Source organism: Podarcis cretensis, assembly GCF_951804945.1.
Source record: "Podarcis cretensis genome assembly, chromosome: 1".
Lineage (NCBI taxonomy): Eukaryota > Metazoa > Chordata > Lepidosauria > Squamata > Lacertidae > Podarcis > Podarcis cretensis.
This window is the reverse complement of record NC_137170.1, coordinates 55,389,841-55,408,803: the sequence shown is the minus strand read 5'-3', so window position 1 is coordinate 55,408,803 and position 18,963 is coordinate 55,389,841.

Here is an 18,963-nt window from a genome sequence, read left to right as displayed (position 1 = left end):
TGGATATAAAAATAATATGGCATTAGTGATACAGTGTTAAAAAGTATGCAAAAACGTAATAGAAAAAGGGTGAAAGATTAAGGTTATACTATGTCAAAAGTAAACAATATCTTAAAGGTGTTTAAACATAAGGAGGAAAGATCGGAGACATAATAGAAGTGATTTTAATAATTAGAAATGAGTTTTGAAAGAGGGTAAGGATTTGCTGTATCTGATTGGACAAAGAGGAACACAAAAAAGGGAGGCGTGAGGAAGTTAAGAAAGAAAGTTTTGTAAACATGAATTTAAAAATTGGAGTTTTTATTTTTATTTTTTTTATTTATTTTTGTTCTTCTTTTTGAGGTATATCTGTGACTGTTTCTGCTGTTCTGTATTTTTTTGATTTTTTTCCTTTTCTATATATATATATATATATATATATATATATATATATATATATAATTTTTTTTAAAAAATTGTCCAGTAGCACCTTAGAGACCAACTAAGTTTGTTCTTGGGATGAGCTTTCATGTGCATGCACACTTCTTCAGGTTTCTCTTCCAATGGTACAACTGCACTGGGATTCTTCACTTACACAATAATATCTCATTGAGCTGGAGGGTCTGGGCTACTTTACCCCTATTTTTTAAATTATTATCCTTTTAAATCACTGAGCTAATCTCCATGAAATGTACTTAAGCATGCCCTACTCAAACAGAGGGCACCTTCAAACAGAGAACTGGCCTCTGTAAAGTAAGGCGCACAGACATTCTAACACAATCACCCAGTGGTTCATTTTCAAATGCAGGGATGGAGGATTGGAAATCCACGGTGTCAACAGCTCGAAATAAATATGTCAAGTTGCATTTCTGAAGACGAATGCTTTCCCCAAAACTTTTACAGAGCTAGGGGACAGAAAAGCACCCTTGCTACTCTGGGGACGTCTTCCCAATTTAAATAGCTACCTTATTAAAGCTGCAGGGTCTATGAAAATAGCCTGCAGCCTCCTCCTTTGCTGTCCTTCATTCCCCTTTAATATTTAATTGTTTTGAACCTCCTATTGGTCTCCAGTGCATGTAATTGCAGATCTGCAGTATGTCAGACTCCCAGCTGGTAATTACTGACATTCCCAGCAGGCTCTCAGATTGGTCTCCAATATTAAGAGCGAAAGAGTTGTGTACACATACATCTGTATTCAGCCCCGATAAGTTGTAAATCATGTTCCGGCTTTTAATTCCCACCTCCAGCTCTTCTGTCTCCCTCCTCACCTGAATGCTCAGTCTGATACGATCAACAAAAAAAGGGGGCGGGCGGATTTCATGTTTCATAAATCTTGTTATCCCATGATACACATCTCTTGCCCTTTTTGATTACTTAGTCAAAAGGCACTCTATAAATCAAAAGGTGACAGAATCTCGCCTGCTTCTCTGGGGGCTATAAAAGCCACAAAGTATTTTCCCCTTCAAGAAATAGCAGCGTTCCAAAGCAAGCCACAAACAAACTGACAGATCTGACCCTGCTCCCTTAATCCTACGTGCGGCCAGGCTTTAAAGCAATTTGGAAATATTACTTTGCAGAAGAAAGAGTGGGCCTTACTATCTGGGGGTTAATTTGAGCCAGAGATCACAAAGCTCCTGCCTTTCATGAGCAGCCGGTGCTTAGGGCACAGCTCTGAAACTCTTTATCCAGCTCATTCTTTTCTCTTCCATAGTGAGTGCCCAACCACATAGCTGTGGAAGAGATAGAGTTATCACACACAACCAAGGGGTGAGCCTGTTTGCACACACAAGACTGCCCTGTACATCTAAGGCAGGCATCCCCAACCTTCGGCCCTCCAGATGTTTTGGACTACAATTCCCATCATCCCTGACCACTGGTCCTGTTAGCTAGGGATCATGGGAGTTGTAGGCCAAAACATCTGGAGGGCCACAGGTTGGGGATGCCTGATCTAAGACAAGGATAGGAACAGTGGCAGACTTGGGTTTTATGGTGCCTTGTGTGAGCCCAAAATTTAGCACCTCCCCCACCAGTCTTCAGACTGTCGTCCCAAAGGTGGGTAAGGAGGTGCCTGGGGGCACAAGGGCTCTGGCAGGATCATAGAGCCTTCCCTCCTTCTTCCCAAATCTGGGGAAGTGCTAACTAGGCTTTGGAAAGGAGGGTGGAGGACTCTAGGACCCTATTAGAGCCTCACATCTCCTTCCCAAAACCTAGCAACTCACTCGCTTACCGGGCTTTGTGATGGCACCCCCTCAGCTCAACACCCAGTCCCTGTGCACTATGTCAGGAGCTCGTCCTACTCTCGAGTAGGACCCTGGCAGAGACACATGCCTGACTGGCATGTTCCATCCCTCCTGGTCGGTCGTTTGGGAGCTTCAAAAGCTTTCTTCTTCCTGAACATCACAGCGACCAATGCCAACAGACATCGGCACACTTAGGGATCCGCAAAGTCTTCGCAGCTTGCCTAACAGACCTCAGCAACTCAGCATTTTGGCTAATCTACTTTATTTACATATAAACACACACGGAGCACTGCAACATGGCTCCCTCTCTCTCTAGCATCAGACAGCAACAAGAAAGAACAAAGGACAATAGTCCCACTTCACGGAACACAGTAACACAAACATCCTGTCTCCGTCACTTCCCACTCTGTGGAGTCAAAACATACACCGTCATGTGAAAGACAACAATCCCATGACTGCAATCATGGAGCAGGAATTCTAACACACTGCTCACACAGCTCTAAATCTGCCCTGATAGGAAATCTGTGGCTCTCCATATGTTGTTGGATTCCAACTCCCATCAGCTCCAGCTCAAGTGAGCCCAGACAACGGCCAAAGATGACGAGACATTGAAGTGTGCATTAAAATGCATATATCAGTGCCAATAGCATGCAAAAATGCATTAAAGTGCTTTGTAAAAATGTGTTCATTAGAGAAAACTGCATACCAAAAAAAATCTGTATATTAGGAGAAATGTCACACTAAAACACTGATAAATTTTCATGTGGACATTTTCTTGTTGAAATATAGAGAACTGAACTTAAGACTGAAAAACGGAGAGAAAGCAAAATTGATAGATACATCTGCTCCTAATTAGCGTATTACATGTTTGGTGGTCTATTTGGTGTTGAGCAGCCTTCCCCAACCTAGTGCTTTCCAGATGTTTTGGACTACAATCCACATCAGCCCCAGCCTGCCTGCCCAATGAGCAGCTGGTGGGAGAGCACCAGATTGAGGGAGGCTGAGGCAGAATGTTGTGCAGAATGCAGTAGCTTGGTTTCAGACTGTTGGTCATACAATAATAGAATTGGAAGGTACCCTGGAGGGTCATCTAGTCCAATCTCTTGCAATGTGGGAATCTCAACTAAAGAATCCAAGGCAAATGGTCACCCAACTTTGAAGATAGCTATCATATCTCCTCTCAGTCTCCTCTTATCCATACTCTACACCTGTTGAAATCAAGGGGACAATTTGTCACGACTAACTTCATTACCATTGATTTCAATGGAACTAAAGCATGGCCAACCCGATGATCATTCAAGAGCTGCTGAAGTGTTTGCCGCAAATTAGTCACAGACACTCTGGACGAGCAGTGTAAAATCATACAATTTTGTAAATCATCATACATTGAAGGGGGGGGGGTAAATGACTTAAGATCTATATTGAAAATAATTGTTTCTGTACAAATAAATTCAAAAATAGATTGGGAAGAATGTGCAGAGACAGCAAACTGGGATAATTTAAAAGAGCAATTACTCTTTAATTAAATCTGAAGTTTGCAACCATTACCAGGAGCAAGGCCTTACCGAATTATGTTGAAAGCAACTTTCTGTCAAGTTACGGTCGTTCAATAATGAAACTTTTTCTTTTCTTTTCTGCACAAGACACACATTTTAAAAATAACTTGCCCAATAATGGATGGCTTCTCCTTACCCTTTCTAATCTCTTTATCTATATTGTCTATGTGGTATTTAGTCTTTGTACTTAAATCAACAGTAATTGTTTGTGGAAGCATGAGAAATTTTTGCCCCATTGATTTCCCATAGCAGTGAAATGTCATATTAGTTCAAGGTGAAGAAGCTAATGGCACATGAATAATAATAACAACAATCAGAATAATAACAAAGAGAATGAAGTGGCCAACCGAACATTTTTTTAAAAAAAAACATTGCAATTGTATCTCACAGCTCTGATGGCATTATAAACTCAGGAGAACAAAGTCAAAATGCTTTGTTAATAGCACTCAAGCTGTTACATCAAATTTATCTCTATACCTGCACAATTAAGTTATCTGTGTTAAGGGAATATAAGTTTAGCAGTTAATGTGCCTAACAACCAGCCATTATGCACATTTATCAGGCCTCAAGGAAAATGTGAACATACGATTGCCATGAATTGTGTACATTCCCCAGTCAATATATATAATCTCCAACTGGCCTTGGGGAAAGTACATATACTGACTGAATTTTGTACATTCTATGGCCACTATGTATAATCCCCAACAGGCTTTATGGAATGTGCATATCTGGGCTGAATTATGTACATTCTCCAACCATTATGTAATTTCCCAACCATTATGTGTAATACACAATAAATGTTGTGTAACACGGGTGGCGCTGTGGGTTAAACCACAGAGCCCAGGGCTTGCTGATCAGAAGGTCAGTGGTTCGAATCCCCACGATGGGGTGAGCTCCCGTTGCTCGGTCCTGGCTCCTGCCAACCTAGCAGTTCGAAAGCATGAAGTGCAAGTAGATAAATAAGTACCGCTCTGGTGGGAAGGTAAACAGCATTTCTGTGTGCTGCTTAGTCATGCTGGCCACATAACCCAGAAGCTCTATGCCAGCTCCCTCAGCCAGTAAAGTGAGATGAGCACTGCAACCCCAGAGTCGGTCATGACTGGACCTAATGGTCAGGGGTCCCTTTACCTTTAACATGCATATATCGACTGAATTTTCTATATTCTCCAGTCATTATGCATAGACTCCAAGAAACATGCATTTTTTCTATTTCTTGTTCAGAAGTCTGCAATCTGTGCTTCTGAACCATTAGTGGCTCACTGTTCATGACCCATAGCATACCCTCCCATTGATTAGCCAAGCAGCAGGGGAGAATGATGGAGACTCAAGATGAAGATCAATTTCCTTCTGTAGTCCAGCCTCTTTTTCACCACTCTCAGATGTTCCCTGGTCAGGGGATTGCAGGGAGAGGAAAGTTTTATACCATCCCTCTCCCCATTTTGACAGAAATCCCCTCCCATCCCATGGGGAAAAGCTTAATAGAAGCATGGGGTCAATCACCATGGGAAGCACAGGGGAGATGGTAGTTGAGAGAGCACTGCTCACTTGGTTTCATGATTTGTTGGCATTCGTCTGTCTTGACAGACAATGGAATGTACCTCCAGGGGTGAGGTCAAACCGCTGTTAGCAGCACTGAAGTAACCTCCCTGGGGTGCAAACCTTGGCAGTCTGTGCCCAGATGATAAGACCCCCCCCTCCACTGATGTGGTCCAAAGGAAAGCAGAGCAATATGTCTGACACCAGCTTGGCTGCAGGAGTCGCTTGAAGGAGACATATAAGGTGCTATCCAACCATCTTAGGGACACCACTCTGGATTTCTGTAGGATTTACTCCTTAGGCTTTTCTTGTCCTGGAGATATCCCACAAGGCAGTGGAGGTTTCGGATAAGAATTTTCCTTCTCCTAGATGGGTTATCTTCCCAGGTTGACAAGCCCCATCTGTCCTTTCATGACGATAGTGAAATAAATTTGGGCTGGTCAGTACATACATAATCATTACTGGAAGACAACAACATCACATAATGACTTGAACGTGTGAATAACCATCACGGGTCAAGAATAGCACTGTTTCAAATGAGTTAATGACACATTCAGTACTGGACTGAAAAGGGTGGGTGGAAAGTGATACCACGTGATCAGACAACTGGTTCCACTTGTGGAAGGGGCTTCCATTCAGAATGCAGGCCACTGTCCTGTGGTGCTGTGTATCATCTGAATCTACTTAATGAAAGAGAAATCAAATGATAAACATAGCCTTGAATTAAACTCCAGTGACATGAATGGTAATGGTTTTGACTGAGAATGCATAGCAGGGCGGCCAAACTAATTTTTAGTGTCAGAAAGCAATTAAAGCTACTAATTACCAAATAATTTATGCAAATACTCAAAAGGCATGCAAGTGCATTGATGGATACACTGATGAGTTTCCATCTTGCAATAAAAATGTCTTTCTTTTCTTTCTTCTCCTCCCTTTGCCCACTGGGTATTCTCAGCAGTTGTATGTTTATCAAGGACAAGCTCAAGCCCAATTCATTTCACACTGAATGACTATTTTTAAGTGTTCATCTCCCAATCAAATGTGGCAGTCGAGCATTTCAGAACTTCCAGTTCAATAAGCAGAAGCCAGATACTTAATATAGGTGTGCAGATATTGTGATACTTACGGTGATTATAGCAAACTTAGAGCTGGTTTTAGGCTCCCACAGTACTGATGGTTCATTTGGTTGGGACTTTCTGTGCCTACCAATGTTTTCATGGGAAACTGACTAAATTTCAGAGAAAAACAGGAAAAACCAAACTGGTCAGTTATGCATTTTATCCCAGTTGGTAATGCTCAGCTGTATTGTAAATGTATTGCAGAACTAGTAATTTTGCAAGTGCCACACAATGTCCATTGCACACTGGTGAGGAATCCATCTTTCACTGAAGCAACTCCTACACTCTGGAAATCCCTGTCTATGGACATTAGGCAAGCACCTTCACTGTATAGATATTGGCACCTGCTAAATAACTTTAGGCGAGCCTACCCAGATATCTACATTTGACATGCTTTTTTAGGTCAACTTGTTTTTAACTCCTGCCTTCTGTTGATAATTTTCAGGTATATTTTATGTTCTTTGTAAACTGCATCAAGGTTTTAATCATTAAGCGGTCTACTTGTTGTTGTTCAGTCGTTTAGTCGTGTCCGACTCTTCGTGACCCAATGGACCAGAGCACGCCAGGCACTCCAGGCACTCCTGGCACTCCTGTCTTCCACTGAAGCGGTCTACAGATTTGTATAAATAAATAAATAAATAAATAAATGCTGTTCTTTCACTTCCTTCTTCCTCTGCAGTGATTCCAGGCTGGATAGTTTCTTTAGATTCAAATGAAGCACTCTAAAAAGCAATCTCTGTTTTTTTTTTCCTTGCAGGCACTGTATTTGAAGATCCACCACCCAGCCACATTATAAAACAACTGACATCTCAATAATGTCACAGAGTTAGCCAGTCAGCAAATCACACAGTTCAAAGTTGGAGTTAACTCACAGCGTTTCAGGCCTCATGAGCACAGCAGTTCATTCCCTGTCGGGCTTACTCCATGAAATCTGTTGCTTAAACTAAAGGTCCCCACCTCCCTACAGCCATCTATGTCTCCTCTCCAGGGCTTCTGGAGACTACTCCTGTGTGCCACCTGTTTTTGTTCCTCCCATTTCAGGCTTCTTCTTGTTCTGGGAGTCAGGGGGATGGAAACTTGTTGGGAGACATTCATGACTCTTCATCAGCCTGACTCATCTCTTCCTCTTGACCTCCCTTGTCCTACTCGCTTGCCTCTGATTCTTGACTTCTCTCTGCCACAGACTCTTCCAACACTTCCTCTTCCTGGTCTGCTCCCTCTTCCTTCTGTGACCATTCATCATTGTCCCACCACCACTTCCCAGGCTCTGAGCCTTCTTCCCTTGGTGATTCCCCAGCAGGTTGCTCCCACCATTCCTCTGCATCCAACCAGTCCATGACAATTAACTCCAATTTCATACATAACCACCAAATTTCACTTAGATATTCAGAGTAACCAGACATCAGATCCAGAACAGAAGAGCTTCTTCTGCCCATGGAAGGCTTTTGATCCATTAGAGCAGTGTTTCTCAACCTTGGGTCCCCAGATGTTGTTGGGCTACAACTCCCATCATCCCATCATGTTGGGAGTTGTAGTTCAACAACATCTGGGGACCCAAAATTGAGAAAGGCTGCATTAGAGGATCCTGCTGCTGGAAGTGGGGAGGTGACTGTGGCAAATTCCCACCTCCACCAGGAAGGTCCTCCAAACGTATACTGAGATTTGGAGAGGCACAAGATGTTGGAGGGGGGAGGTGGCATTGATAAAAGTCATTTCACCTCTTCGGACAGTAGGAGCATCCCTTGAGTGGCAGCAAAGTTGGCATTCAACCCACAATTTATTACATGTTTGTATTGTTTGTACCTTGGGGAGACCCAGCTTTCTTACAGCAATAAAGAGTGTGATTGGGTAACCTTCTAGTTCTGTGGAATTCATCCCAAGTTTTTTACTAAAGTAAAGCTGATAAAACTTATGATTGCATTTTTTTAATCCATGTATTCTCCAAGGAGCTCCTAGGAGCTCAAAACATCTGTGTGAAGTAGGTTAAGCTAAGAGACAGCAAGTGGCCCAAGGTTATACAGTGAGCTTTATAACTGACTGGGGATTTGAACCCTTGTCTCCCAGATCCTCATCTAACACTTTGTCCCCTACTCCACACTGGCGCTCTGTTTGCATTGCATATTTAACTTGAAACCAAGAGCAAGCCTGCTTGATGTATTGGGATCATGCCAGGAGCCCTGGGTCTATGGATTGCTTCAGTCTGCCACACTGCAGAGCCAACATGGCAGCAGTTTTCCAAACAGCTGGTTCAAGACATAAATGTGATGCCTGCCAAGATCAGAAATGAGACTGAATGAAGTGACAACGTCTTTGTGCTGGACATTTAATTGAACAAATCCATATATTCCATATTTCCACAGTGTCGCATGAGCAAAATATATTTTGCAAAGTAGCAAATCCTCCTATGGTTCTGTTCAAAACAGGTACAAAACCATTTTGATTGCTACCAGGGAACAAAAGAAAACAGGCTTTTGTGGGAACTGATGAGATCAAAGGCAGAAGCCTGAGGCCTTTTCAATGCTGAACAGTTTGGATAGTAAATATGGGAAGAAAAGGGTCTCTTGATAATGAGCAGGCTCATGTATAGAATGTGTTTCTTCTGGGAATTCCTGTCTGAAGGAACAGAAAGAAAACAAATGTACATTTGGAATGTTATTTTCTAAAATATAACTGCTTCAATCATTTGTCTGTACGTTATTATTTTATTTTTTATTTCTGGAAAATCAGCAAGTAAGAAAGCATTTCATTTAATGGCAAAAAGCATTTAGTTTAATGGTATGCGCTTCTCCCCACCGCCAGCCTTCAGACCAGGTCAGGGGACAGCGGGAAGGCATGCCCCAGGCTTTGAGATGCAGGCTGCTATCCGCAAGCCTAGGGAGCCCGACGGGATCTCCTGCGGGCTCCCAAGGCTTGCTGAGAGCTTCCTGAAGCCTGGAGAGAGAGAGGGGTCGATGCGCACCGTCCCCTCTCGCTCTCCAGGCTTCAGCGAAAGCCTGCATTCACCCCATAGGACGCACACACATTTCCCCTTCATTTTTGGAGGGGGGAAAGTGTGTCCTATAGGGCTCAAAGTAGTGAGCCTTCATGGGATATTTATCATTATGTTATTTATTTACAGCACCCATTCCCTGCTTTTTATTCAAAAAGGCTCTCAGTGTGGCTTACAAAAATCAGTTATAAGATGGCCCCTGTCCTCGGGCTCACAATCTAAAAAGACATGTCCTATGGCATCCTCCTAATAACCTATGTATTCACAGGAGCACAAATGTAATATGAGAAAGTCTTATGGGATTCACTTTTTCTTTCCTATAGCTTCAAACAGCAGCCAGTTGGGGGTGGGGGGGCTGGTGATGATCATCAGGAAGAGGGGTTAACCTTTACTCCCATGCCACATTCCTGATGAAAACATTCTTTTCTGCAAAGCGTTTTGATGAATCTGGTGGCTCTTGCATACCTATATATCCTCATCTGCTTTTTTCTCGTACTCGCTTTATCTTGCTTCAGCTTCAATGTGGTGTTTCTTATATAAGCCTTTGAGGGAGAAATCTGTTTCTAACATGAACATAGCATACCAACAGGTGCCAGATAATTTGTCCATCTACCCAGCCTTATCTGCTCTGATTGGTGGTGGCGGCGGCTCTCCAAGGTCTCAGGCAGAGATGCCTTTCCCATCAGCAGCTACCTGATCCTTTTAACTGGAGATGCCAAGGGCTGAACCTGTGACTGATCTCTTGCATATGCATGAGAGAAAAGGCAGCTTCTACAGCAGCTTAGAAAATGCTGTAATTCCTTCCTTCCATTTCAGCAAGCAGTTCAGGTACATGCCAGCAGAATGTAAGGATTTGACTGCCTGACCCAGGCACCTGATTTCCACGCACGTGAAAGTGAAGGTTGGAAGGCTACCCTATGGCATCCATGTGTTTTGTCAGCACCAAGAGGTTGACAAACATGTCGAATCCCATCTTATTTCACGAGAGAGCTGGCTTGCGCCCAAACTGGGCTTTAAAAATGCAGGCAGCGGTGAGGGGAATTCATTGTCCCGCATTTATCTCTGGCATTTCCGAGATACATAACCATGTATTAGCTTTATCACTGTGTCTCGCTGCCCCCCCGAGACAAGACCGTAAAGATTAGAAGCCTTGTTTATGGGAACTGCAGTGTGTTCCTTCCCCCCTTTCTCATCATTCTGCGCAAGGAGAGGGATGGGAAAGTGAAAAGAGCTGTTTTCTGCATGCCTCACTAGATCGTTTAGAAAGCTTTGAGATGAAACTCTGACACTACAGATTCATAACTAAATCATCAAGCTGCACACATGCCAGCTCCTGAATAAGTGGAACAAGTTTGTTTCACTGCTCAGACTAGCCACCATATGCAAGATCAGTGTAAATATATAAATGTCTCTATAAGCACAGAAGTGTCATCATTTTTGTCTCCCCAAAATGCATATGAAAAGAGAAAGGCTAAGCAACATTCATTAATAAAGGTGGAAAGTTGTATGTGTTTCATTGTTACATTTTTTTTTTTTAAAAAAAGCTACTATTCCTAATTTTGATGGCATGGGATCAAGGAGCTTGTAGGACATCAGAAAAGGGAGGCTGCATATAAATGTATGGTAATGCAGATACATATACAGTACATCTGCTTGATCATTCTGATCGGCCTTAAATTAACTTCCAGATTTTCAAATCTGAGATAGAGAAGGAACTTTCCAAAAAATACCGATGACTTGCTTATCTGCATGGATTTTTCTAATTCCCATCATGCCCCTTGATGTCAATAAAAGGCAATAGAAATTTTTTACTGGTTCCACTAAATATTCAAACAATGATTGCATATTATATGCATTATTCTGCGTACAGTGGTACCTCAGGTTAAGAACTTAATTCTTTTTGGAGGTCCGTTCTTAACCTGAAACTGTTCTTAACCTGAGACACCACTTTAGCTAATGGGGCCTCCCGCTGCTGCCACACAATTTCTGTTCACATCCTGAAGCAAAGTTCTTAACCCGAGGTACTATTTCTGGGTTAGCGGAGTCTGCAACCTGAAGCGTCTGTAACCTGAGGCGTCTGTAACTCGAGGTACCACTGTATAACACATGGATATTAAACCTACACACAATCTAGATTCCCTAAAGTTACTGGCACATACAGTAAAAAGCAACATACAACAATGCAAAATACTGAGAAAAACACTTCTGCATTTATCCTTATAAATTTATGCTTCAGAGGTATAGTGCCGTATGGGGCTTCACACTTTAATATGAATAATGTTTGTAAATCTGGTTTGTAATTTTGGTGTATAATCTTGCATATAATTAATCAGGCTTTAAAAAGTCTGATAATGCATAAGCAGCTTGGACATAAATGGCTGCAAGAAGTGGTCTGCTCATTCTGGAACCATCAAATTTTGTGCTTAAATCCATTTAGACTGATTTCTCTTCCATCCTTATTTGGAATTCAAAATGTGATATTCGAGATGGGAGTACCACAATGAAAATAGAGATAAAGAAATCTGGAGTCATGAGCTAATGCTCAAAATCAGAAAACGTCTGGCCTCCAAAGCTGTAGTCCAAGAAAAAAGGGGCCAACTGACAACTCACCTATCTCCACATGTAGCCCTCAGGACAAAAACAGTTGCCCACCCCTGATTGAAGATGTCCTAAAGTCCAGAACATGTTTGATCTAATGGGATTTTTGAATGATAATATAAGGGTTATATTTCTTAGTCTGTCCTGAAATTATCTCTGGGTTCTGATTTTATAGGCTGTACATGGAAGATGTCATTTAAATCTTAATTACCAGAGAGAGCCATGAAATATTCACAGAGATTTATTACTCACCATTTGTGATGTATCTTACTGGTGAAGTTGTTGGCGAGGAAACATATTGTATGAATAACCATTTAATGAGGTACTGGAGGCTGAAGAATCTCCCAAGTACCCTTCATTTTAAAGTTATTTTTCTTTCTTTTCTTTTACTATATATTTTGGAAAGTGGTCAGTCAGCCTCTTGAGTTATTGTCACCCAATTTGGCATGGCTGTTCTCAAGATGGAAGAGCTGGTTTTTATCTACACTTGTACAGTACTCTGTCAGATGCTATTTTAAATCAAGATAGTAGACCAAAATGTTCCAAACTGCACTGATTCAGATGCCTTCAGAGATCTAGTTGTCCAAGTTGGTGAGACTTTTCCCGAGTGAGCAGGGGGATTGGGCCTACTTTTTGATTCTGTGGGACACTATTTTGAATCCAGATGGTTTACCAAACTGTTCCAAAACATTCCAAGCTGGAGAAATTCCAGAGAGCTGGCTTCTGTAGAATTCTGATCCACAATTCCAAAAGAAATTTTCTGAGACAGCTGTTTCTGTTTAGAGCACATTAGGTTTCAGGTTCAATTTTAGGCTGCCACTGCCTCCTACTGTCTAGAAAATTAAATACTGCTCATTTTATTGTATCCTATGCACATCAGAAACCATGACCCCTTATGTCAAGGCCTCTCAGAAATTAACTAAAGGATAGTATTATGGCATAGTGTTCAAAACGAGAACAGAAAGAGTGACTCATAGAATGAAAGCACTTTCTAAAATGAAGAGTTTATTTAATTTATAGTCTTGAGTTATATAAAATTATCTGAATGGAACCTACCCTAGTTTAAAGAAAATATTTTTGATGTGATTCTGCAAAACATTGTAACAATGTTGGTAATCCTTTCATATTAATTCCATGGAAAGGTAAATCATGTGTGATCCGGTGATTCATCACTATCATCTTTGTTTAGAAAACATATCAGAAATATCGTGTGTTTCCAGTGAGGCTGTTAGGTTTTTCTCAACTGGATTGCAAAATCCTATATATTTTGTGTCAGGGAACTGCCATCGGCTCAGGGGCGAGACAGGAAAAGCCGGATCGATTATAGAGAGCCCCCAAAGATCATGGGAAGAAGCACCTCCTCAGCGGAGGAGAGTAACCACGCCTCCAGTAGAGAGGAGCTTCAGGGCTCGGAGGAGGCAAGGCAGTGCCAGGACACCTTGTCTGAGCAAAGCGGGGAGGAGAGAGGTCCTCCGTTACCCACGCCCTCCCTGCGCAGTAGGCTTCCACGCCGAGAGGGGAAGTGCAGATTGGGTGTCAAGAAACTACTCTGCTGGGGAAGGTTTAAGGACCGCCCACTCACAGATTCTGCCAGTGAATGAGCGAGCCACGGAATAGTGGCGCTCTGCATGGGGAAGGGTTTTGGGCACCAATAACGAGGCTATACAGCCGACCAGGGAGGCATTTGCCTGATTGCTCTCGAGTAACTCCCTGATATCCTTACATTTTGGAAAACGGTTTGTCTATTTTTCTATTTCTTTTGTTGTCTAAATGTTCAAATGTCTCTCAAGATATCATCATCAAACTCAGCATGAAAGTTCCTGATGTGAGGGCAGCCATTTTTGTTGATTTTGGGCCACTGGCTATCATTTTGAATCAAGATAGCCATAAGTTTAGCTGCTTCTCAAGGTATCATGGCCAAATTTGGCATGAGGATTTCCAAGGTGGGGGTGATGGACTTTGTCACTGTTTTGTGTCTTTCTTACATCATAGCAGCTTACAGTGCATTGACAGGATTGTAGGGAAAGTACCAGTGTAGCTGAAGGCTGTTCCTATATTGACCTAAGATTCTATAGTTCATACATTTACCAGACTAGTGATTCTTTACTCACTGTCCCCTTCACCAGACAAATTGCTTGTGAGGTAGGTGCTTCTCATGGACGCATGATTCATGCAGCATCCATGCTACTATTCTCCCTGTGTCAGGCTTCAGGGAATCGGCTTCCTCCCACTGTGGCAGTAGATAAGGAGATCAAACGAAGGAAAGTCTTACCATTTAGAATTCTTTAATAATCACAGTGAGAGAACAAAGAACACATCTCCTAGAAATGTCAGTGCTCCCAATGAAAGATCACACACCCCTACATCCCTATTAATCTACGCCACTCCTACTTCTTGTAATCTGATCTTATGCCCTCTGAGCTTGCTGTTCTGAGACTTTCTGAAGTCCTCAAAACTTTGGGGAGACCGGAACAATGCTTTCCAGAGACTGTGAATCTGCTGACCCTCTCTTCCAGTGTTTCTTCTCCTAGCTGTTCCCCATCCAGTATTTCCCAGCTTCTGCCTTCTGAACTAAGCCCCTTTGCAAACCACTGTTCCAAATCTATACTGCCCTCCTGCTCCTGAGAAGATGCAGGAGCAGGAACAGGGGGAGGGGTGACTCCCACCATTCCTCCTCAGTGAAGGCATCCTCAGTACTGTCGCTGACACCCTCTCAACTAAGGAAAGGGAAGAGTTCAACCAAGCTATGTGTACACACATAGAGACTCCATATAAAATGCCTGCCTAAAATGGTGTGCTATGGTATGTACATGCTGGAGCAGGCAGCAAAGAGGGCCTGGTAAAGGCATCCTCCAGGCCATGTCAGTTCACAGTATGAGTGAAGGATATGCCACTTGATGCCAGTACAAGCACTCACTTACTGAATCCTACATGCTCACGATATAAAACATATGATTAGGCTGTTAAGGTATATGTTGCCAAGGTATTGTCTGCTCAAATTCTATTTGCTTCAGTAGAAGCTATTATGATATTATGAGAATGAGGCTGTTCATCCCTTTGTTTTATAGCAGATCAGAGTGGGCAAGCATAGGCAATCCTTCCCCTCTCATATCTTGCAGAATATTGCTCTAATTGGATCAGCATGTCCAAGTTTATCATAATGATTTGCCTCAAGAGGGCATTAAATACCACTTTTTTTACTGCAATCTCTGCATCTCAAGCACCAAAGCAAGATTTGATTACTTTGGCTGAACCTCCTGTTGGAAAAAGGCCTCCACAAAGCCCAAGCAAACCTCCTCTTGAGTGAATACACAAAATGAGATCTTCGTCAAATGAAATTCAATCTCGCTTCCTGGGAAAGGAATTAAAAAAAACAACAATAAATGTGCATGCATTCAGGTCAATGTCCTGCATGTTCTTACAACTCATGGCCTTAAAAGCCAGATCACTGTATCTCCTGTCAAAAGCAAGTCTCAAGGGTGTGACTTTCCAGAAGGAAACTCTGGGTACAATAAAGGCAGAATGGTAGTAGCTAGTCATACAGCATCTCTGGAAATGTAAATAATTTTTGGCTGACTCACTTTCTATCTAAAAATAGATCTATCACTCATATTTGTTGTTGTTTAGTCGTTTAGTCATGTCCAACTCTTCGTGACCCCATGGACCAGAGCACGCCATATATCACTCATATATTAGCTGTCTTTTCAAAAAGCTGCTTTAGGTCATGGTAGGAGAATCCTGTTGCATGGGGAGGCCCCAAGCATCACCCCATTTCTTAGATAATGAAACACACGGACACCAATATTTTGGGTTAATGGGATAAATTAGGCCACAACTTTATTGGTTACAGATGTGAGCGGTATTGGCTTAGGCATTGGAACTGCACCAACGGGACATCTGCCCGTCATGCAGATAGTCTCATAAGGGTCAACCATCAGTAGGGGAAGCCTTGTTGATGTACATCAACTGTGAGCTCCCCCAGGGTCCCTGATGGGGGCGTGGTGTGGCCCTAGCCAATACCCAGGCTTCGGACAGGATCCACACCCCCGGATTCCTTTAATGGACTACTCTTAAAGAGGAGGGGCAGGTGTAGGCCACAACCTTCCCTTACCTCCCCTACCCTAAACCAGGTAGTGGTAGTAGGAGGATCCTGTTACAATGGAGCACTATTCCACTTCCATTTTAGATGTCCACACCATCATCTTAGTTCAAAATTCTCTATTTTGTTACCAAAGGTTAGCTGGCAAGTTATGCTTTATTGAAGCATTGAATCCAGGTTTTCTCAGCATTTCTCCCAAGGAACAACCATTTTCAGGGAACAGGAAATGTTCTTCTGGGGTCAGAAGAAATTTATGCAGTGGCCTTGCTTCCCAATGCAGTGAGTAATCTTCCACCGAAGAGACCTTGAGGTTAGTGTTCTTCAAAACTGTCTTCTGATGAAGATTGCTTTTGACAGTTGGCCCGATCTGAGCCTTCAAAGGCGATGAGTAGAGTCAAACAGCAGCTGGTCTGATCCACACTTTCAAAGATCTCCTTGACTGGCCCAATAATCTCCACTTCCAAAGGCATCATTCTTGGCTTTGCTAAAACTAATTCTACACTTCCTAATTCAATCAAGGCAACAATTAGCTATTGAGAGTCCTGAGTACTTGTGTGACCTGCGAATTAGAACTGAAACACATCCATCTAGAATCCAGTACTTCTACCAACCCTTTTGTCAAGAAGGATAGATAATCTTTATGCACCTGGAAATCTTCCTTCCAGTTTATTTTCCAGAGAGGTTTTGCTAGGTAAAACTAAGTCTGACTAACTCCCGGAGCTTCTGGCTTTAGGTGTCCATCTCTGCACCCTTTCCACCAGCAAAGGTTTGCTATGGCCAGGGGAAGCCTACTTTTCCTTCATTCTTCACCATGAAGATTTTCATTCATTCATTCATTCATTCATTCATTCATTCATTCCAGCATGGTGTTAGACATGCTGTGCTCCTGTATATTATAATAAACATGCTAGTCTGGGCCAGCTCTACTTGACAGACAGCAGCCTGTTCTCTGCAAAGCCAACAGAAGGGCTTCCTAGCAGTAGAGATAAATTTCCAATCATTTGTGTACCAGACAGGCATATTTCCTGGACACAAATAAGCATGTGCTCTGAGCACCTGTAGTAAGAATCCTGGGGCAACAAGTTCTATAGTTTAATTATACACCGAATGAAATATTACCTCCTTAAGGCTGCACTACACCCATACCCCCTGGCTGTTGCATCTGTAGGGATTGAGGGAATAACTGCCCGTGATATGGCAGTTGGACTGAAAGGTAGAGGCAACCAGATCACTGTGTCAGCCTGGAACTGGTGCAGCAATCCAGCTCAGATAGAGACCCATGCCATGGTGCAATGCACTGAAACCACTCGGTCCTACCCTATCCTTAGGATATCCTAGTTTGGTTCTTTCTTCTGGCTGCTGGTTATAGGGATCACACCAGTGGTCCTCCTGCCCATTCACTGACTGATGGGCAGGCGGCTGGATTAGTTGGAGGAGCTGGGCATAGAGACCCCTCCACTCATTTCACACACATACATCCCAATTTAAGGGGTATTTGAATGGCATTTGACCAAGACCAGTGGGTACGTTTCTATTTTGAGAAAGATAGTTTTCTTATTATTCATGATTTGCATCACTCCCTATTGATCTCCCACCCCCCACCCCTATACCTTTACTGGCCTACTTCAAGGATCATGGCTAAATGAGTTTGGTAGGGAGTGAAATGTGCTTCCTTTATTCCTCTGTCATATGAAGATGTTCCTTATTTTATCATTTCTGGGATTTGTTTTAGTTGAAGAGGTAAGTAAACAGCAACAGAACTACTTGGTTTTACAATCTAAAAAGTCCAATCTATTTTTTCTTTAAAAGACATCCATATTTGCATAGAGTAATTGGGGAGAGGGGGGGCTTCTCTCAGTCCGAGAATATATTCAGAAACTGAAAATTAATCAGGTATCATGAAAGCTGCTCTCTAAAGTGACTTATAAGAGAAGAGAAGAAAGTTGAGGAGAGTGCTGTGTGTGTGTGTGTGTGTGTGTGTGTGTGTGAAGAGGCTAACACACAATCTTTCTCATTTGCTATCCACTGCATCTGTTTTGCTAGGTATTGCTTTGTACATTTCAAGTTGCTATTAGGCTGTTGGACTGAAAGAGGCTGAATGGCAAATCTACTCCTGCTGTTCTAATCAATATAACACAAGAAAACAAGTGAGAAGCACAGTGTATGTCCCATTAGCTGATGAACCACCTCTCCTCTCGGAAGGCCTGGCATGGAAGTCAAATAAAATCACTCATAATATCAGCGTTTCTGCATCTTTGGAAGGGCAGTGGGGAAAGTTCTGTCAGCCAGTTAGTTCTATGCACAGTAGGTTTCACTGGAAGCAATCTAAACAAAGCAGAGAGAAGTGTGTGTGCATTCAGGTACATACACACAAAAAATCCCTACAAGAAAAACAACATTGGGTTCCCCACTGAGAAGAAATTTACTCTTACATTGACATTTATGTGAATGTTTCCCTTTCCCACGTTTGAGAACATTTCAGTCATCTTTGGTACTTCATCACATGTATTTATTTATTTATATATGGAGAGCATGCCTGGTGGAATTGAGATGGACAAATAAATCAGTAAGGAATACAGTGGGACACGGGTGGCACTGTGGGTTAAACTTACCGATCAGAAGGTTGGCGGTTCGAATCCCCACAACGGGGTGAGCTCCCATTGCTCGGTCCCTGCTCCTGCCAACCTAGCAGTTCAAAAGCACGTCAAAGTGCAAGTAGATAAATAGGTACTGCTCTGGCGGGAAAGTAAATGGTGTTTCTGTGCGCTGCTCTGGTTTGCCAGAAGCGGCTTAGTCATGCTGGCCACATGACCCGGAAGCTGTACACTGGCTCCCTTGGCCAATAAAG